At 36.9% G+C, this 23,068-nt stretch overlaps 1 protein-coding gene and 1 non-coding gene across 3 annotated transcripts in view; one reads left to right on the forward strand and one right to left on the reverse strand.

The window, feature by feature from the left end:
* The window catches only part of Lrriq1 (leucine rich repeats and IQ motif containing 1), a 184,683-nt gene that overhangs the window by 51,858 nt on the left and 109,757 nt on the right, over window positions 1-23,068 (reverse strand). The gene's annotated exons all lie outside the window — the stretch shown is intronic.
* On the forward strand, window positions 14,285-14,412 carry LOC114634528. The gene has a single exon (XR_003713344.1). It is a non-coding gene; the product is annotated as a small nucleolar RNA SNORA17 (small nucleolar RNA).

Here is a 23,068-nt window from a genome sequence, read left to right on the forward strand (position 1 = left end):
GTTAACTTAGATGTCCAAGTTGAGAGTCTTCCCAGCTAAGACCTAAGCATTGAAATATTAAAAGGTCTCTTTGTGGTTAAGAAATAATTGGTACCATATTAATATTCATCATTAATTAATGTATACAGAATTTAACAATAATTTAATCTACTTGTACTGAAAATAAAGAAATTGTTATGGTCAAGAAAACTACTTGTGGCAGATAGGAAATTTGTACTCTCCATTAAATTTCTTTGTAAAAGTAAATGACTGAAAAGTTGACTCTATTTCAAAATAACCATAAACTTTTCAGGAAAATGGATCTACAAAAAACTATTCAGAGCAAGATAACTGAAACCCAGAAGACCTATACTCATAAGTTATCGTTCATAAAGCACATTGCCAGAAATACACACTTATACCATTTACTGAGAACACAGGATGTAAATTCTCCAGGGACATGTATGAAGAGGTTTACAGAAGCATGTGTGCCTGCTATGCTGGGGGTGGGGGGTGCACACTTGGAATTAGAGATAAGATTCTAACAGCAGTAAGTATAACTGTTATAGAGGAAGGCACTACAAGCCCAGCAGTCTTCTGACAAGATTGCAATGTCTTTTCTTGTAAAAGTTCCAAGAAATCCATATAATTTTGTCATTAGTATACACACATTTTGTTTCAGAGAACATACCAATGAATCTCATAGTGCACTGTAGAGCTATTAATTTAAAATTTGTCTGAAGCTCCTATAAAACATTAATGGTACAATCAAACTTTTTGATCTTGCCAGACAAAGTATGTTATTCCATTCATTTCTAGTTTTATGTGTACAGTTTGGAGCTGAGTATTAATTTACATTTTATTTAGTTTGTACTATACATGCCTAGTATCTAATATATATAATGTTGGTGGAGATTTCTAATTTTCTTTATCAGCTTGACACAAGTTGGAGTTATCTGGGACATCAAGCCTCAATTAGGAAAATGCCTCAATCAAATTGGCTGTAGGCAAGTGTGTGTGGCACTTTCATGATTAATGGTTGAAGTGAGAGTGTCTAGCCCACCTGGGGCAATGCCACCCTAGACTAATGTTATTGGATTGCTTAAGAAAGCAAAATGAGTAAGCCAAGAAGAACAAAAAAAGCTATTAAGCATTGATCCTCATTTGCTTCTGCCTCCAGGTTCCTGCCTTGAGTCCCTACCCTGACTCAGTCAGGGATGGAATGTGACCCAAAGTCGTAACATGAAATAAACCCCTTTTTTCCCCAAGTAGCTTTTTGTAATAGTGTTCTATTTTACTTTATTCGTTATTTTAGATGCTTATTTTGTTTTCTTTGATAGGGAGGAGAAGGGGCTGTGGATTTGGGTGGGCAGGCATGTGGGGAGTACCTGGGAGGATCTGAAGGAGGGAAAACTATAATCAGGACATATTGCATGAAAAAGACTCTTTCAATTAAAAACATAAAAAATAATTTATAACATGAAAAGAACCTTTATAATGCCATCAGTCTTTAAGTACAAATATTTTCTTTAGCAACAGATAGTGTAATTATTCAAAGCTATCATCAGGAAATCAAATTAAGGAGTATAAGATAAGGATTATAGTCGGGGGGGGCTGGAGAGATTGATCAGTGATTAAGAGCACTGACTGCTTTTCCAGAGTTCCTGAGTTCAATTCCCAGCAACCACATGGTGGCTCACAACCGTCTGTAATGGGATCCAGTACCCTCTTGTGGTGTGTCTGACCACAGCTACAGTGTTCTCATGTCCATAAAATAAATACATAATTATTTAAAGGATCACACTCCTTGACTTTCATCATTATTATTTAAGTGAGCATCATAGGACCTGCTTCAGCATTTATTGAGCACTCACTAGTTGACAGAAAGTTTTCTATGCAATGAAGACCTAGTTATAAGATTACAGACCCTTGAACTTTAAGCAGGGTGTGAAAAATAATTACTTAACACATACTCCAGAGAAAATTTAGCATAATAGATAAGCCCCAAGGATAGATATGTTTGTCTTAGGGGTAACAAATGAAAGGGTATAAAAGTGAAGCTCTTCTTTGTCAAATTACTATTATTAATTGTGCTATGTGAAGCCACAGGAACTCTTGCAAATGGAGTAGACTAGTGTCTACTACATACGGTAACTAACTAATCATCTCTACTTCCTAGACCAGTGGTTCTTAACCTTCCTATCAATGAGACCCTTTAATACAGTTCTTTATGCTGTGGTGACCCAAAACTATAAAATTATTTTTGTTGCTACTTCATAAGTGTAAGCCTGTTACATTTATGAATCATAATACAAATACCTCTGTCTCCTATGGTCTCATAAAATCCCTAGGAAAGGGTCGTTTGACCCTCCCAGGGGTCAGAACCCACAGATTGAGAACCACTGTTCTAGATCATTGCTGATTTACACTACTTTTCATTTCTAAAAATATTTTATGTGAAGAAAAGGACTTCATGCTAAAACATAAATTTCAAAAACCATTGACCAGGTCACTAAATATCAACATGGAAATATTTGCTAAGTACCCCAATGAAATGCCTACTTATACTTTGACTTCACATGACTAAACAACATACAAACACATTAAACACACAAGGAATAGATTGATGGTTCTGAATAACCCAGATCACAGTTTTTAGTTAAAATGTAAATAAAATTATGTGCATCATTATTTTAGATTGTTTAGTATTTAACAACCTTTTATTCAAGCTGACATTGGAGGAGTTTGAGAAAGATCTGGTATCCACTGATGTGCAGGTTACAGATACATTTTCATCCTTGAGAGGCACGTAAAATGAAACAAAATGAACAAGCAAACATAGACACAACTCTAATCAAATATGATGGATGCATCTTTTGGACACATGACTGGAGAAACTCTTCTTGATTTGAGGACAAACTCTACAGAATTCAAAGGTGTCACTGAAGCTTCCAAGAAAAAAATGCCACTGATAATCCCACCCAGCTGCAAAAATTATGAACCATAATAGTGACCATCAGAGCAAAAAGTCCTGAGGTGCAATAGTAGCACTTATATCTTGGAGCCAACCAGGAGTCTTCTGAATGGGCTTCATGTTATTTCAGTAGGAGGGAAAGAATTCATGCCTGGTAATGTAAACTTTTCCAACAGCCATGGTGAGATTATAGACTCTAGAGAAGAACCTACTAGGGTCTCTTTCCTAAACCAGTATAACTTCCAACTTCATCCTAAAAATGTATCCTTATACTCAATGGCAAGTGTGGCACTCGTCTGTCATTAAAGAAGCTTATTTTTTGCAACAGACAGACACTATTATAGAAAAGCACAGCTTAATCAAAATAGAAGAACAAATGATTGTGTCATATCCAGCTCCCACTTATACATCTACAACATAGCTGCTACACGGACGGTTCAGGAAACGTTGTACAAGGTAGGATAGAAAGACTGTAAAATACAGAGGATCAAAAGTTCTGCTGTGAGATAATATTTTCTATGTGAATCAAGAAAGCAACATCCACGGAGTCCTAACAATACGGTCACCTAAACAATATCCATTCAGTGACATCACCAATTGACACGCCAATATAGATGGAGCAAAATCTAGACTCCTACTAGATAACAGAGCTGCAGATAATTAGTGGCTATGGAGAGAGGGATAATAAGTCTTCCTTAAGGTCAACCTTCCTAATAGGTTGCCTAATACCAAATGGTCAGTCATAAATTTAGCATTCATATATAAGTAATAATGGACTTCATAGAATGCATTCATGAGTGTGTGTTTGTGTATGTGTGTGAATAATAACTAAAGAGGAGGGGTCATGAATTTGAGTGGAAGAACCCGAGAAAAGATGGAGGGGAAAAGAGGAATACAAATGATGTAAAAGAAGGAGTCAAGTATGAAATTCTTAAAAAGAAAACAAAGTAACACCACCACCACTCAAAATAAACTTATTGTAGAACGCTGTAACATATTACCTATATTGTACTCATTTTACTTAAGTCTGACAAAAATTCTAAATAGTAAACTTGATTTTAGAGATAAAATGGAGTCCAAAGGTGGAGTAATATGCTTATGATGATAGTGTTGAGGCTGAAAGTCAGCTTTGTACTTGTTTTAACTAACCATTTTCATAAACTGATGCCATTCTGACTCTTGGCACCAACTATATTACCTAGACATGACCTGATTAAGGGAGTAGGCAGTGGAATGTAAGGCAGATCTCTTTGGGTCAAACAAAAATGCAGGTAAGAAATTGTTTAAAAATATAAAATTTTATATATTCTAAAGCCAGCAAACCTTTTGGAAACTAAATGAGTATTCTCTCAGAAAGAATAAAAAGACTTATGAGAAAAAGTAATCACTGTGTATTTCACTAATACCCAACTGTTGTTATGAAAGTTCTCCAACAGAGGTATGCAGAATAACAGTGGTATACCATGGCAGGAGAGGTAGCATATGTAATTTGCCAATTCGAGGCAAGCTGAGCAGCCTTCCTGGCTAAAAACTAGGAGTTACGCTTGTTATGGGGAACTCTCAAGGGTACCGTGCAATCAGAGGTCACAATCGAGGCAACAGAAGCAATGTCACCATATCACAGAATGGGCCAATTCAGAGGGGGCTCATGACAGCCACTGAGGTCAAAGCTTGTGTTAAATGGGAATATCCCCTGTATAGTTTTAGAATTGTCATCTGAACAAACAGGTCGAGGTCATCTATAGGTTACATCTGAGTTCTTTTCCTGGTATTTAAGATTTACTTTCTTGTCTTAATCCCTCACAGTTTTATATCTTACAACTGAAATTTTGTTTTGACCAAGTAGATGCATCAAGAATTTCTGTTGCCTAACCTGAACTCCCATAACCAAGCAAAAAAATTAATTTCAATGTCTGTTTATGTCCCTTAATTGTGTCAAGGTTATTTGTTCTGAAATGTTTTTAAAATTCTGTCACAGTGACAGAATATACATGACTTAAACCCAACATTTTAGTGTTTTATACTCAATTACATTATACTTAATAAGAAAATAATTGTATACCCAATTTAAGAAGTTCAAAATTTATGTGTAATTCTGTGTGTTTTCTTAATAAGCAACTAAAATACAAAAGACTTAGAAAAATATACAAAATGTATAAGTATTATTTAAAATGTAGAATATCTGTAAAGTTGTTGAAATATTATGTAAGTTAAATAACAAAAATATAGGCAGAATAGACTTCTCTTCAATTTTATATGAGACTTATGTTGCATAATATAGGCTTATAATTTCCTAAAAACAATTTCAATGTACGAATTATTCCTTTTACTTTTTGAACACCTAGACAATATTTTTAAAGTTAATAGCAAATATTTAAAGTATCCACATTCTGCTATAGTTTTCACTATGTATACAGTTTTAACATCTAAAGTTATGTTTATTATTTTGAATATGTATTATTATTTTTATATATAGTTACCACAAGTAATGATTGAGTAAAGTTATATTCTAAGGGATTTCATTTGTTTAAAAACTAATAAAGTCATTCAATGAATAATTCTATTTGATAATGATTTCTATCTTGCTTTGGATGTCTTTAAATTTACAATTTAAGCTGAAAATAGATGCACCTAACTCCATGCAATACTTCCAAATGAAGCTCGCCACAAACCAAATTATGATATCTTAAATTATAATTTCTGATTATGATAGCAGCATTCAACTGAATAGAGAGGGAAACTATTTTCATAATGTTTCAGTTAGTGTATTACCAAAATGTGAATCATGGGCGTAATGTGCCATGTTACATTCTAAAACACATTAGTCATCTTTATAGTGAGTAGTTGTCTATTTTTAAAGTATTTAGAATGTGCCAGAGGGAAAAAAATGAGAATTTGTTGTCTGAGAAGTATGTGATCATTATCAAAAGTGTACATTTCAGCTTACACAGTTTATAGCAAATGTAGATTTCAGTGACATCTTTCAATATATACCATTTTCAAGTGATACTTTAAGAAATTTAGTTCTTTTATATTTTAGTTCTACTATATTTTAAGCTATGACTTCATTATCTATACAAGGAGGAAAAATAGCAACCCTATGTTAAACATAAAACTGTTATTTTAAGGAAACACTTCTTGACCTCATTAAAACAATTAACATTTCATAACATTATATTTCACATCCAAGTTATGGAAAAGTAAAAAAAAAATTATCAAAGCAAACCATAGTCAATTACACTTTCAGATCAGCAAAATGCACTTGTAAAAGTCTTCCTTTCCTTAATTCAATTGTCTAAGGTATTTTAACAGCTCGGAAGGGTGGTTAGACACATTCCTGCCTGCTCTGTGGCAGACACGAGCTTTTCTCTTTGTTTACCTTCTGTCTTTCCATAGGTACAAATGCTATTAGAGAAATAAAACTACACACATGCATGTATCAGTATCTATAGAAAATTCATCTCATTTTAATATAACATGTTTGGGCATATATTGATGAGTTATTATAACAGCACTATCGTCTCATAGATGGCATTTTAAATTTTATACTCTGAATTACTTTAGTAGAAGGGAAATGAGAAACTGGACTCAAGTTCATATTTTAGAAATACCTGTTGATTTTTAATCCTCAAAAACAAGAGGACTAGTGCCCGGACAATCTTAAATACAGTCAGTACATAGAGGTAGCACAGTTTATTTTTATACATTCGTATTTAAGAAATATTTTTTTGCTTTTGAAAGAATGTAGTGAAACTCCCTTTTGTAATTCTGTGGTGTTTGATTTGTTTCTAAAATTATCTGGGTTTCGCACTCTTAGACCTGGGTCACAACCTTATTGAGGGACAGGAAATAGTTATCAGGTCATCCAGTGGTCAAATGAAAAAGGATTTGAAATGCTTGAGCATTTCAAATAGTCCTCAGTGGACCCTATTCATTCAAGTGATTGACTTCTACACTGAAAATGTTGGAAATTCTTTCCTAGATCTAGTCAGCCTACACCTATGAGGTTACTGTAAATTTAAGAAAAATATAGTATTAGCAGAATACAAGATGGTCAGCAAAAGCCTCATATGTGTACAAAACAAATGGCCACTGGAACTGGTAAGATATTTTAATTAACAAGACTTAAATTGAACTCTTTTGATAGATTTCAGTAATAAAATTAGGGGTGGAAAAAACACAGAAGGAACTAAAATTATCTCTTTATGCTATTTTTTTTGTATGTAGCTATCAAACATTGTGGTAAATGAGCAGTATAGTTTATAATTAGACAGGATTTTTCCTGCACTCCAATGGTTAAGTTCATGCGCATGGTAACTTCTCTTCTTATATCTGCTTGATACTATTTCAAAGAAATATAATCTATTTCTGATGATGAAAAAGGGGTGACAGGAGGAGAGTGTGGGATAGAGAATAAATATTTTAAAAGAATTACTCTATACTAGTCCATTTCCCCAAAGTTCAAATCACTATTGATAATAGAAATCAGTTTTTTAAACAAATAACCAGGGTTTTTAATACAATGAAATTTCAGAGCTTTAAAATGTATTTTAAACCTATATGGCCAGGGAAGGAAGACAACCAACCCAAAGTGTTGACTGAACCCACTCATCTCTAAACACCCACATGCCTACAAGGCAGGGCTTATGTACCTGAAAACTGTATGAAACAAAGGTGTGACATATTCACAGATCCATCCACCTATCATTCCTGAAATGAAAAATCAGCCGGGATGCTTTACTCCGCAAAATTGGAGGCCAGCAGCCCCTATCACTGACAGACAGAAGGTTGGAAAATTAAGCACAGATTTTATTTTTAAGTTTTATTTTATAATAAGAAACCAGGCCATAAAAACTATGTAACCAAAGCTGGAGTGTGTGTGCTCGAAGGCCCCTGCAGTCTTTTACAACTTTTCAGAGGCCGTGGTTGTGAACTGGGTTTGCACTCTACCAGCGGAGCAGATCTGACCCATGGAGAGCACTCTCTCAGATCAACACTGCCTCGGGCCTTTCTGCTTTCTCCAAAAAGTCTTACATTTCAGGCATCAAGTTGAATTTCTTCTGGAGATGATTAACCCAAACCCATGACAGATTTTTTCCAAGATATCCAACCCCTTATGTTTATTTTATCCTGGCTCTTTTTTGGATGTACTGGACACAAGTAACTTACTCATTTTACATGTTAAAGGGCTGGTGGAGAGCCATTAATTCCCTTAAAAATGAGAAAATATTTCAGTGTGCAGGGCTTTTATTGTGTGTGCTCACATTAGCTATAGGATTTTGAATTTTAAGAAAGATTTTTCTCCTCTACTATAGATCTTTTTTTTTTTTTTAAAAGAAACATTTCGTTGCATCACAAGATACAGATCTTACATGTTTGGGGAGGAGGGAATGCATTCTTGTGATGTATTAAAAGGCACGATGTTAGAAGGATCAGTTTCTGTTTCCGTAAGCTCAGTTTGTAGGGGGTTTCAACTAACCTAAATCTTGGCACACACAATTTCAGTTAATAGTCAATGAAAACCTATAAAGTGTCTATCCTCCACGTGCTATACCAGCCAAGCCATTCATTGTTCTTAGTCTTCACGTTTTCTTCTTATCAGTGAGATGAGTAAGTCAGGTGTTCAATGTCATGCTTGATGTGGGAGCTTTTAAATTTCAAGATGACTGCATGAAATATTTTAACATGGCTATCGCTTTTAAAAACAAGTTTCTTTCTGAAAGAAGAAACATTACAAAAGATGAGGTCATTAAAGCCTTTTGAGGACATATTAGGACCAGTGATTCCTAATGAAATAGAATTATAACCATAAGTATTAGTTGTTTATAGTATTTTATGTATTATGGTATTTCAAATATATTACCTGTCAGCAAACAGCAACTAATATTGTATTTATAACATATTAGAAGAACTATTCTTAAACTGAGAGAACTGCACCATAGGAAAATGTGTAAATTCCAGTTTAGCATTACATACTATGAGAAAAATGTATTTCTTCAGATAGTAATATGTGCAGATGTGTATCTGTGAAGACCGAGAAGAAATGGCACAATATGAATTGGGGAACAGCTCAAGTTTCCACATCACTACAGACAAAGGTCCACTTTGGATATAAGCTTGACCCTTTTTTATTCATACTGTTTAAAGTATCTTGCAACTTTGATTTAGCATTTGGGCTATGATAAAAATTCTATCCACACATTAAATATAGCTTTGTTTCTTAAAATTTCTTAAAATTAAGTTTAATATTACTTACAATAGAAATCCATTAAATAAATTTCCAATGAGTATTTCACATAATCTTTTCCCATTAAAGAGAAATAAATCTTATGTAAATTGTATAGTCACAGATACAAGAAGCATAGCAGACAATTTTAGGCAACGTCCAGTGATTATTTCTCATATTGATAAATATCTTTAAATTGTCTTAAAATGTTAGGTTCTAGAATAATAAGAATTAAAAAATGTATTCACTGTATGTGCTGAGAAATTCTAGAAGTGTTAAGTTTTCTCTGTACTTGAATAAAAGGGCAATGCAAATTCTATCTTTATAAAACATATATCAATATCTGAATCAACAAATTCAATCGCTAAGTGAAGGATAAAAACTAAGTTAATTTTTGTAATTAGATTTATTACTGGAATGTTTAGAGATATCAGATTCTTCTTTAGTTCATGCTCCAGTGGGCTACCTAAGTTCAGGACCTTGTACAGGGCAAGTAGAAGAAATAGCCAGGGACAGCATATAGGCTGGGGCGGTAGGTTAATTCCAGAAGTGTGACCGATTGTCTGATTGACATCACCTTGAAAAAATCTGGATTAAAGTACCTTATTAAATTAATCCAGGTAAAATTTTAAGAAGAATGGATCACTGGCTAGATTCAGCATCTTACCCTCTTGCCAGAACCTGGAAAATTCCTTTAAGTTCAAAAATAATTCACTATGCAGAATAATAAATGGCTCACCACACAACCACCTACCTATGCAAACTATATTCAATATGAAATGTATCAAAATGTACCCAGTTACTGTAATAGAATTAAATGTAAATATAATTTCGTTGCAAAATGGCTACTGGATTTAATATTGGCAAGAGCTAAATGTGGTTCCAGCACTTTATGTGTATTAATCCATTTGGTGAGCTCTGAATTATGTATTATTTCTTTAAAGTTTACCTATTTGAAAACTAGCAACCAGACACAGAAATCCAGAGGAACAGAGGTTAGATTTAAATCTAAGATATCTTAGTCCACAGTCCAATTTTTGAACTGTTAGGTATCGTTCGATTTTTACTTCTTAAAATAAAATCACAATGTTGATATATTTAGTAGATGGTAGTGAAGCTATAGGAGAAAACATAGGATCTTAAATTTTTCCCAAAACTAATGTGAGATCTCTATAGAAAAGCATTAATTACTTAGCCTTTCCTGACAGATAGGACACATATTGATTATATATTTAATTTTATTCTTTTTGATAATATTTGGAATTTTTTGAAACCCTAAAACTGATGAAATCCTGAAGACAAAGCAATGGTATTTGTACTAAATGTTTTAAGATGCACACTCTCACAGTGGTTGGGCTCCACGAAGATATCATTGACTAAATTAAAAAGTTTGCTAAATAGGCCTCAGGTGGTGAGACAGTACAACGTACAGCCTGAATGTGAACATTGAATGTGGTAGAAGTTTAAATTGGAACAGGGAAGCATCTGAGTTTGAGGAATAGCAATTGACAGGAAGAGTGTTTCTAATGAACCATTTTTTTTTTTAAGTCAGAAATGCAGTTTAACCCACCAAGCAGTTCTTCAGTGTCTAGTATAGGTGAATCTAGTACACATCAGTGGTGGGAGGAAACAGACATGTGAACCACATTTAACCCTTGATTTTGAAAAGACTAACCATCTGGACAAGACAGATATAGTCACGGGGCAGTAGAGAAACACGAGTGGGGCCTGGAAGAACTAGGAATGACTGAGAGATAAAATGATATGCATTTGAATCATGAAAACTAAGGACAATTGACATTGGAAAATTGAGATGGGCATTGCAGATAAAAGCAATGGCATGAAAGTATGAGGCTTGAGGACTTAATTTATATATGTATATATAGTTATAATTTATGTAAACCATATGTATATAACAATTTTTTTAATATTTGGAGAAATGTTGAGCTTTGATATTCTCAGCTATTTGAGGCATGAGGAAGAATGTTATAAAGTCAAAATGCAAAGGTAGTTTCGAAACAGGAAAGCAAGGGCACTACATCCTAAAGACTTGGGATTTTTACTAGAGGAAATGAATAGGCTTTAAGAAATTTTCACTGATATTCAGTGGAAGGCAAGATTATGGTTTAGTAGAGCGGGTGTGGTAGCCTGCATTTGATCCTAGCACTTAGGAGGCTGAGGCAGGAAGATTATGCAAAACCAGACTAGGTTACATAGTGACATGCTGACTCAAAGGAAACAAAGAAAGGGAAATGGAGAAAATAAAACAGGAATTATGATTTAAAAGAACATAGCAGCAGAACTATGGGTAGCAGCTTTTGTAAGACACAGTTTAGATTTTAGAATGAAGACAATCTATTTCAAAACAAAGGGATATGAGGGACAGTGCTTAGATTTCAGATATGAGGCTTAAAAATGAGGAATGTCTTAATATTCTGAGAGAAAGTAAATAAATGATTAACGATCCTTTTAACAAAGATGTAATACAATGAACCAATCAAATGTGTGTTGGGAGCCGACTCTTAGCCGAAAGTGGCTATCATCTTTACAGTCATCTTGAGCCATATACCCTGACAAGAGACTTGTTTCAACAGCCTGCAATAGCTGAGCGCACTCTGATAAACATCTTGTTACACTGTTTAGTGCCCCCAGCTGCCAGGTGCTCCTGGTATCCATGGCTACAAGGCACGTGACATAGTGGCTTCAGTTGAGATTGTCCACGAGGGCAAGTCACGTGGTAAAGGGTATAAATACCCGGATTTCCTTTCTATTGAGGAGTGAGGAGTAGGAGGTAGAAAGTAGGAGGTAGTAAGTAGTAGGAGGTAGTAAGTAGTAGGAAGAAGTAGAGGAGTAGAGGAGTAGAGGAGACTGAAGGAGTGAGGAGAATATAGTAAGAAGAGAGGAGAATAAAGAAGAGACTTGAAGAGACGCCACCGGACTCTGTCTTGTATCTATCTTTTGCGTCTCTCGCCCCTTTTTCCCCCTTCCTCTGTCCCCACTCTCTCTCTTGCTAGACCCTGACCTGCCGACCGGAGCAGCAGAACCGGCCGGCCTTTACAAAGTAGCAGAACCTGACGGCCGTTACAAAAAGAAACGACAGTTACAGATGTGGAGTATGGAAAGACACTTCATAGTAGAAATGTTAAAGGGAGAGGATGACTACAGGAGATGTCATTGTGATCACCTATGACCACAAGTTTTGGGAAAGAATTGCCCCCCCTGTCAGAATCCCCACATACAGTCATTACACTCTTTCTGAAGCAGAGTTCTTTCCTCATGATTTTGTATGTGGACTGTCTCCTATGGAATCACCTGTGACTGTCAGGTCCCTAGTATCACGTTTCTGGTGGTGGAACCATTAAGAAGGGACATAGTAGGAAGCTGGATGTCACTGAGCTGTTGTTGAGAACAATGTATTGATGGATTGATGCTTTCTTTCTGAACTGATTAATTCTCCAGGAGTTGGTTGTTACAACAAAAGAATTGGCCATTTCTCTCTTTGGATGCCCTCTGTCTCTGTAAGTTCTTATCTTCACACACCTCCCACTACACCATGCTATCACCTGTCAGGAGGATCTCAGTGGAAGTTGAAGAGGTGGTAAAACATCGGACTTTCAGCCTCCAATGGTTTGATTTGAATAAAACGTCTTTGCTTTGTAACTTCCTGGTTTTGAGATGTGTGTGTGTGTGTGTGTGTGTGTGTGAGCACACATTTTGTTTTTTGTTATAGTGCCTTAAATTCTCAAAATCTGAAGCAAAGACAAATAGTTAGTCAAGGACAGGAAAGATCATTTATCACCATAAAGGGTACAACTAAATGAGACATCTTTTACTAAATGAGAAGTAATGTTATAGAAAAATGTGGGGGTGAGATTATATATATCATACTCTCCACAGTGATAACTGTGTACTATGTCTAGTGATGACCTTATTCCATGCATGCACTATGAGTGACATTTTGCAGTTTTCTTCAAAAGAAGCATGCAAAGTGAACAGACTGCCCCATCTCTATGCCTCCTCTTCTCTCCATGAGTTCTACGGTAACTTCTCCAATTGCCATCACCTTGTCCCCAAAATTAATAGAAAATTTATGATTTCACTTTTTGCTTAAAATGTTATAATGCCGTCTGGTTTTAGAATACAGAATGGGAAATCTCAAGGTATGCTACACAAGTTGGGTTAGGATTGCCTTGCCCCTGCCATGTTATCTAGTTGCAGGTCACACTTTCGCCTGCTTCTACAGCGTCTATTTTGGTTTCTTGAATTGCCTCACCAACACCTAATTTTAAGGTCCACGTCATTATTCACATCACTCATGTTACACAATTCTTGCCTTTTTCTACTTACACTCAACTTTTCAATTCTACTCAAATGGTTATTTCTTCCCTAAACCTTTGCACTAGTTTTCTGTTGGGTTTTCATTACTTTTCTTCCAAAGACTATTATTCAGCTGTGTTTACATACACTGAGATAATATTTACCATATATTACACTCCCGATCTTCTGTTTGTCATTGGTCAAATAGACAACTCGGTCACCCACAATCTGTGTTTACTTCATTTAATAATTCTCTGTCCAAATTCTCTTGCATGATAACAATGTCAAAGTGGCTTTTCAATGAATGTGTTCATGGGATAAATAGGGTGAGTGTATCCCCAGTCCCTATGCTTTAAGGGCTAATTCATTTTAATTTTTAAAAAATAATTCTGCTTAATTTACTGATGACTTTATGTGGTACATATTATCTGTTTTAGAATATATTCATAAAACAAATTATGGTTTTAAAACTACTCTAATTAAATCTATTTAAAAATCTCTGCTTGAGACTGCTCCCCTGCCCACACACATCTCTCTCATTCTTAACAATTAGAAATATAAAAGGATAAAAGGAGTGTAAAACAAAACAAAAACATATTTAATTCATAAATAAGAAATCAAATTGAAGTCTTTCATAGGTATTTGTAAGGGACATAATTCTAAGAGAACCCTATGATGTACCCTATTTCCAAAATTGAGGTTTCACAAATTTCCCATCACAATAAACATGGTAATATTTGCATATAACTTATGTATATTTTCCTGTGTGCATTAACTCTCTCTAGAGAAATACTAAGGCATCGCAAGCATGGCAGTTGCATCACCATTGCATCAGTAAGTGGCAGAGAGGAGAGAGGCCATGTCTACGCTCTGTGTTCTGACATGTGAACATCTGAATGGTTAGTAGGCTTGCATTCCTCCAAAAAGTAGTAAACCTAAGATGACTACCAGTCCAGCACCATGAGGACCAGTCAGAGATCTAGCCTGAGTTGACCACAAGTTTACTGCCATTCAGGCCTTGAGGGGAGGCAGATAATGCCGGAGGTTATTCCTGACTAGTGCCATAATAGACAAGCAGGGTGTTGTTTTCCTGAGACCACTCCTGGGACGACCCCAGACACTCCAAGACTCCTGAGCACTACTAAGAGAGGCAAGTAAGTGGGGGATAAATAGACAAGAAAGAGAAACAAAAAAAGATGTGGGCACAATGAAGAGAGGCAGAACTGGAGATTCCAGGGTAGTGAGAAACAGTCTGATGTGAGTAGCTGGTGATACCACTTAGGACCATGGTTGGGTCCTGGCTTGCGCTACCACCAGGGATTATGTCTATGTTTGTGGCACTGCAGCATCAGAGGACTGTTACCCCACCACCACCACCACCACCAAAACCAGGAAGACATCTCTGATCTGTGCTACCATCTAGAGACATGTTGATGTCTGAAGGCTGTGCAGAACTGGCCCCACTCTTCAAGTGGACATCATGGGATAGCTGGTCCTAGCAGGTAAGAGCAAGAGAGTGGACCCCACACCTAACCAGCTGCAGTAACCAGAAGAAAAGGCCCTACATATTGTTGGAGTTGCAGGGGAGCAGGCCTGAGGATGTGAACATGAAAGAACTGTCCCTGTCACTCATCTCCTGAGTGGTAACATGGAGTAAGGAGAGATGTCCTCCTCCCTTTCCCCCTTTACTACCTGAACCCTGTGGGAGAGCTGATCCTGGTGTCATGAATGCCAGAAAGCTGGCCCTGCCCTTCACCAGAAGCAGCACTGAGAAGATCGGGTCCTGCACATTGCCTAGACAGCAGAGTGGTGCTGACCCCTATGGTGGGGAAGCCTCAGGGCATGAGCATGGGAGAGTTATTCCCATTACTTCTCTGCAGTGTGGTGACATAAGGAATGGAAAGATAACTCCTGCATGCTGCTTGCCACTTACTGTAGTTAGGAGAGCTGGCCCAAAGTTATCAAAAGTAAGAGAGCTATCTCTACCACTTACCTACTGCAGCACATGGGAGAGGCACTATTCTTCACCTTGAAAGCAAAGAAGATCTGGCCCTGGATGTAGGTGTTGCAGGTTAGGCCACTCCAAAGGGCATGAGTGTAGGAGGACCCTCCCTGTCTCATGTCTGCTGCATCACAGAGGCAGAGATTCATTTACTTCCCTTTCGTCCCCAGGAGGTGGGAAAGCTGGCCTCAAAAGAATCATGGGAGCAGGAGAGCTGTCCCTCCACCTCACCTTCTGTATCACTCTAGGAGAACATGCCATGCACTTCACATGGGTAGTAGTAGAGCTATTCCTGGATGTGAGGGTTGCAGATGAACCGGCGCTGTGTCTTGTCTGCTATGTGGTAGTGCAGGTGAAAGAGAGACACCCTTCTACCCCTCCTTATCCCTTGCCACTTATGACAGACAGGGGAGCTAGCCTGGGGTCATGAGAGTGGAAAAAATGGCCATGTCTCCTCCATCTACAACACTCAAGCGAGTTGACCCTGCATCCTGCACAGGGCACAGCTGACTCTGGTTGCAGGCATTCCTTTTGAGCAGCCCTAAGGGTGTGAAAGCCAAAGAGCCAGAAGATTGACCAGCTCAAATATATCTCAGTTCCAGATCCAGGGCTTTGCATCAGCTCAGCCTAACATCTACCCCATCTATCAACTGCTAGAGTATACAAAGGGACTTTTCCTACAAATCCAAAACCACAAGATCGTCATGACGCAGGTGAACAACAGGATATTTGAGAGGAGTTCCAGTGAAGTTCTAGTATCACTAGAGTAGCAGAAATCAGAGGCCTCATACCAGACCATGTAGTCACTGCAATGAACATTTGCAAGCAAAGAAATGTGGACAGAGTATACTGTGGGACACACTATGACACACTACAGCTTCCACAATGAGGATGTTCCCTACTGGTGAGATGGGGGGAGGCTCCAAAGGTAGAGGTTGAGTATAAGGGAAGAGAGAGATGTGTGGCATTGGGGTGCATGGTATAAAATCCATAAAAAAACAATGAAAAGTATATATGTATGTATATATATATATATATATATATGTTTTCATATATGTTTTCATATATATTTTCATATATATATGAAAAATGATACCAGAGAATTTAGTGATGGAGCCAAGCTAAGAGAGACCTGGTCCATAATAGAGTAAAGGGAAGTATGTCCTTAGGCAAGCAAAATGATGCCCAGTTAAGCTTTAGACCTGTGAAAAGGAAAGGCCTAAGAAAATTGCTGCTCCTGAAAAAACAACAAAACAACAAATGAAAACTGCTATAAATATGATTCCAAGAAGCATGATTTAATCTCAAGCAAGCAGAAGAACTTGGCAGTGTCATCAATTCATTGTTATCATTGTCAATGCTTCTTGATTTCTGATAATTCTTTCAAGCTTGAACCTCCTGGACTGTGGTTCTGCTTTACATATTTTCTATCAGGTTTCTTTTTAATTTTCTATTTGTGATGTTTCCGGAAATGTCTTAAATGCTACTTTCTGTAACTGATTTTTATACAACAATTTTATGATACTGTATTTTGATTTCAAGAGATATTTTTCTTTATCTGACTTCTTTCTTTCTAATTGAGTCATCTCAAATTAATTTCTGAATATAATATTACTTTATATTTATGAAATGATTCATGGCATTTTAAAATTTCCCCCCTAGTATAGCACTTAATTATTAATTTATTTTTTCTATATATTCATGATATAAATTTTGTTTTAGAGTTTGAATTTTGCCATCAACACTCTCAGAGACATACACAGACATACATGGGAACACACAAGTATACACACACACAAACACACACACACATACATACACACAAGGGTAAGGACTATTGTTAGAGAATTTCAATTTGAGATGATGCACCTGACTCTTGGAAATCCCTGATGTTAATAGTAGGATGGTTTCACATGTAGATAAGTCTCTAGGATTTCTGTTACATTCTCTTGCCTGGTCAGTAAACAGTGTATTGAGCTAAATTTGTATCTACATAAAACCTCTCAATTGAAACCATGTCAATATAATGGTGTTTCGAGTGAGCTCTCTGGGGATGTAATTTGTGTTAGATTAGGTTATAGTATTATTTAATATTCTGATGTTATGTTAAAACCACACAATACAAAGCAACATAAGAATTCAGTTTGTCTAGGGTTTGAGAGTGCCAAGAGTCCATCAATAACAAAGACAGATACTATCTCAGAGTAAAAGGATGGAAAAAGGTCTTCCAAGCAAATGGTCCCAGGAAACAAGCTAAAATTGCCATCCTAATATACAGTAAAATAGACTTTCAAAAGTTATCAAGTGTGATGAGGAAGGACACTTCATATTCATCAAAGTGCAAATCCACCAAGAGAAAGCCTCTATTCTGAACATCCATGCCCCAAATGCAAGAGCACCCATATTCATAAAAGAAACTTTACTAAAGCTCAAAACACACATTGCAACCCTTACAATAATAGTGGGAAACAACAACACCCCACTCTCACCAATGGATAGGACAGTGAAACAGAAACTAAACAGAGACACAGTGAAACTAATAGAGGTTATAAACCAAATGGATTTAACAGATATGTACAGAACATTTCACGCTAAAGCAAAAGAATATACCTTCTTCTCAGCACCTCATGTTACCTTCTCCAAAATTGACCATATAATTGGTCACAAAACAACCTTCAACTGATACAAGAAGATCAAAATAATCTCATGCATCTTATCAGATCACCGTGGCCTAAGGCTGGTTATCAATAAGAGCAAAAACAACAAACAACAACAAGCCCACATACACGTGGAAACTGAACAATTCTCTACTCAATAATAACTTTGTCAGGGAAGAAATAAAAAAAGAAATTAAAGAATTCCTGGAATTTAATGAAAATGTTGAAATATCATATCCAAACTTATGGAACACAATGAAATCAGTGCTAAGTGGAAAATTCATAGCACTAAGTGCCCTGGTAAGGAAACTGGAGAGATCTTACACTAACAATTTAACAGCACATCTGAAAGCTATAGAACAAAAAGAAGCAAACTCACCCAAAGGAGTAGAGAGCAGAAAATAGTCAAACTTAAAGCTGAGATCAACAAAATAAAAACAAAGTGAACAATACAAAGAATCAACAAAACCAAAAGCTGTTTCTTTAAGAGAATCAATAAGATAACCTCCTAGCCAAACTAAGTAAAGGGTCCAGGCTCCAAATTAACAAAATCAGAAATGAAAATGGAGACATAACAACTTGGAGGAAATTCAAAAAAATCATCAGATCCATCTATAAAAGTCTATACTCAAACAAACTAGAAAATCTAGATATAAATGGATGGTTTTCTAGACAGATACCACATACCAAAGTTAAATTAACTTTGGCAAACTATCTAAACAGACCCATATCACACAAGGAAATAGAAGAAGTCATTAAAAACCTCCCAATCAAAAAAAGTTTGGGGCCAGATGGATTTAGTGCAGAATTCTACCAGACCTTCAAAAAAGACCTAATACCAATATCCCTCAAACTAGTCCACAAAATAGAAACAGAAAGAACACTACTTAAATCATTCTATGAAGCCATAATTACTCTGATACCTAAGCCACACAGGGACCCAACCAAAAATGAGATCTTCAGACCAATCTCATTTATGAATATTGATGTAAAAATACTCAATGAAATTCTTGCAAACCAAATCCAAGAACACATTAAAACCATCATTCACCACGATCAAGTAGGCTTCATCCCAGGGATGCAAGGTTGGTTCAATATATGAAAGTTTGTTAACGGAATCCACTATATAAACAAACTCAAAGGAAAAAAATCACATGATCATATCTTAGATACAGAAAAAACATTTGACAAAATACAACGACCCTTCATGTTAAAAGTATTGGAAAGATCAGGAATTCAAGGCCCATAACTAAACATAATAACAGCAATTTACGGAAAAACCAACAGCCAATATCACTTTCTCCAGATGATAAGCAACTTCAGCAAAGCAGTCAGATATAAAATTAACTTCATTACATCAGTAGCCCTCCTTTATACAAATGATAAACAGACTGAGAGAAAACTTAAGGAAACAACTCCCTTCACTATATCCACAAATAATATGAAATGTCTTGGTGTAACTCTAACCAAACAAGTGAAGGACCTGTATGATAATAACTTCAAGTCTCTCAAGAAAGAAATTGGAGAACTCAGAAAATGCAGAGATTCTCATGGATTGGCAGAATTAATATAGTAAAAATGGCCATCCTATCAAAGGCAATGTACAGATTCAATGAAATCCCATCAAAATCCTGACACAACTCTTCAAAAACATGGAAAGAGCAATTCTCAACTTAATCTGGAAAGGCAAAAAACCCAGAATATCGAAAACAATTCTTAACAATAAAAGAATGGCTGGGGAAATCACCATCCCTGACCTCAAGCTCTACTACACAGCAATGGTGATAAAAACTACACAGTATTGGTACAGAGACAGACAGGCTGATCAGTGGAATAGAAGTAAAGATCCAGAAATAAAACCATACACTTACGGACACTTGATCTTGGACAAAAATATACAATAGAAAAAAGAAAGCATCTTCAATGTATGAGGCTGGTCTAACTGGCTGTCTGTATGTAGAAAAGTGAAAATAGACCCATATTTGTCACCTTGAACAAAGCTCAAGTCCAAGTGGAACAAGGGCCTCATCATAAAACCAGATACACTGAATCTAATAGAAGAGAAAGTGGGAAATAGCCTTGATCTCATTGACACAGGAGGATTTCCTAAACAGAACTCCAATGGCTCATGCTCTAAGACCAAGGATTGATAAATGGGGCTTTATGAAACTGGAAAACTTTTGTAAGGCAAAAGACATAGTCAATAAGACAAATCAGCAACTTACAGATTGGGAAAAAAATCTTCACTAACCCTACATCTGATAAAGGGCTAACATCCATTATATAAAAGAATTTAAAAAACTAACCACCAAAAAACCAAATAACCCAATCAAAAAGTGGAGTATAGAAGTAAGCCAAGAATTCACAGCAGAGGAATTTCAAATGGCTGAGAAGTACCTAAAGAAATGTTCAAAATCCTTAGTGATCAGAGAAATGTAAATCAAAACGACCCTGAGATTCCATCTTATACCATTCAGAATGTCTAATATCAAGACCTCAGGTAACAACACATGTTGGTGAGAATGTGGAGAAAGAGGAACACTCTGTCATTGCTAGTGGTTTTGCAAACTGGTACAACAACTTTGGAAATCAATCTGGCGCTTCCTCAGAAAATTGGAAATAGATCTACCCGAAGACTCAACAATACTCTTGGGAATATACCCAAACATGCCCCACCATGCCACTGGGGCAAGTGTTCAACTATGTTCATAGTGGCTTTGTTTGTGATAGTAAGAAGCTGGAAACAACCCAGATATCCCACACAGAAGAATGGATACAGACAATGTGGTTCATTTACACAATGGAACACTACTTAGCTACTAAGAATGAGGACATCCTGAGCTTTGCAGGCAAATGGATGGAACTAGAATATATCCCAAGTGAGGTAACTCAAACACAACAGGACATGTATACTATGTACTTAGTAATAAGTGGATATTAGCCAAAAATACTACAGAATATCCAAAATACAGTCCACAGAACTCAAAAAGTCAACAAGTTGGAGGGCCCAAGTTAGGATGCCTCAGTCTTTCTTGGGAGAGAGGGATAAGAAAGCAATCACAAGTGAGGAGGGAGGGAGGGACCTGGGAGGGAAAGTGGAGGGGGGAGGGAAAGAGGAGAATCTGATCTGGTATTGGGTGAGGAAAAAAACCTGAGGGCCAGCAGAAATAATGAAAGCAGGAACTTTGGGAGGTAGGAGGTTGGGGGGACCCTTGAAAATGTACCAGCGACCTAGGAGGTGAGAGACTCTTAGGACTCAAAGGAAGGAACCTTAGATGAAATGCCTGATGGTAGGGAAAGGAAACTTCTAGATCCCACTTCCAGCAGCAAGAGAGGGAGGGGGTTGCCATCCCACAGTCAAAACTCTGACCCATAATTGTTCCTATCTGAAGAACTACAGAAATGGAAATGGAGAGGAGCCTGAGGGAAAGAGGATTCAGAGACAGGCTGGAAGTGGGATCCAGCTCAAGAGAAGGTCTAAAGGCCTGACACTATTACTGAGGCTACGCAGTGCTCACAAAAACGGGCATATTGTGACTACTCTCCAAAAGCCCTAACACACAGCTGAAAGAATCAAATGCAGATATTTACACCGAACCAATGGACAGAAGCTGCTGACCCCTATGGTTGAATTAGGGAAAAGCTGAAAGAAGCTGAGGAGGCAGGCAATCCTCTAGGATGACCAGCAGTCTCAATTAACCTTGACCCCCAAGATCTTTCAAACATTGGCCCACCAACTAGGCAGAATACACCAGCTACTATGAGGCCCCTAACACATATACAGCAGAAGACATCCGGGTCTGAGTTCAGTCAGAGAAGATGCACCTAACCCTCGAGAGACTAGAGGCTCCAGGGAGTTTAGAAGTCTGGTTGGGTGGGGAGTGGGGAGTGGGGACAGCCTTGTGGAGACAGGGGTTGCGGAGGAGGTACGGGATGTGGAACAGTTGGAGGGTGGTCTCGGGTGGGGGAATAAAATCTGGAGTCTAAATAAGTAAATAAAAGATTAAAGAAAGAAAAGGAGGGTAGAAAGGAAGGAAGGAAGAAAAAGAAAGAGAGAAAGAAAGAAAGAAAGAAAGAAAGAAAGAAAGAAAGAAAGAAAGAAAGAAAGAAAGGGAGAGAAAGAAATAAAGTCCATCAAGATAAGGAAGTACATAAACAAGCTGCAGGCATGGTGGCTGGTTGAGGAGGCTGCAAGCTTACATCATCAAATGTAATCATCAAAAAAAGAGATAGCAAGCAGTAAGTGGGGTGAGAGTATGAATATTAAAATCCACTCTCTGTGACCTCTTCCTCCAGCAAGGCTCCATCTCTCAAGGATTCCACAACTTCCCCCAATACTACCAACTAGAGGAAAGGTATCCAAATACCTGACCATATGGGGCACAGTTCTCATTCAAACAATCCCAGCTTGAAGGTAGGATCCTCAGTGGGTTTCTCCCATCTCTCTCTCTTTCTCCTCTCATTTCATCTCCCTACCTCCTCAGTCCCATTCTTTTCTACCTTATCCAAGAAGGCAGCCATTTAAAAGCAGAAAGAAAGCCATTGCTAGGAACTGAAGTGAAAAATTCTTGACCTTGAACTTTTAGTATATAGACTTATGGAAAATAAAGTTCTGCTAAGAAACTTGGTTTTTGAAAGCATGCTCATATACACTCTGTAGCTTGAGATTTGATGTGCATGTCTATGTTTCCGCTTAGTGTTACCAAAGTGACAAGGGTATCAATAATGCTTAGTGGTCTTGAGCTCAAACACTGTTTATTCATAGTTAAAGTCATCAAGACAAATTAAAATATAGTTCAATATCCAAGAGTATGCAACTAAGAGTTAATTTTTTTATAATAAGCCTTTCTTCAATTCTATCTGCCCTACTAGTTCAGTAAAAAAATAATTTGTAAACCAATTATAATGCTAAT

The sequence above is a fragment of the Grammomys surdaster genome, unplaced genomic scaffold (genome assembly GCF_004785775.1).
Source record: "Grammomys surdaster isolate TR1022 unplaced genomic scaffold, NIH_TR_1.0 958, whole genome shotgun sequence".
Classification (NCBI taxonomy): Eukaryota; Metazoa; Chordata; class Mammalia; order Rodentia; family Muridae; genus Grammomys; species Grammomys surdaster.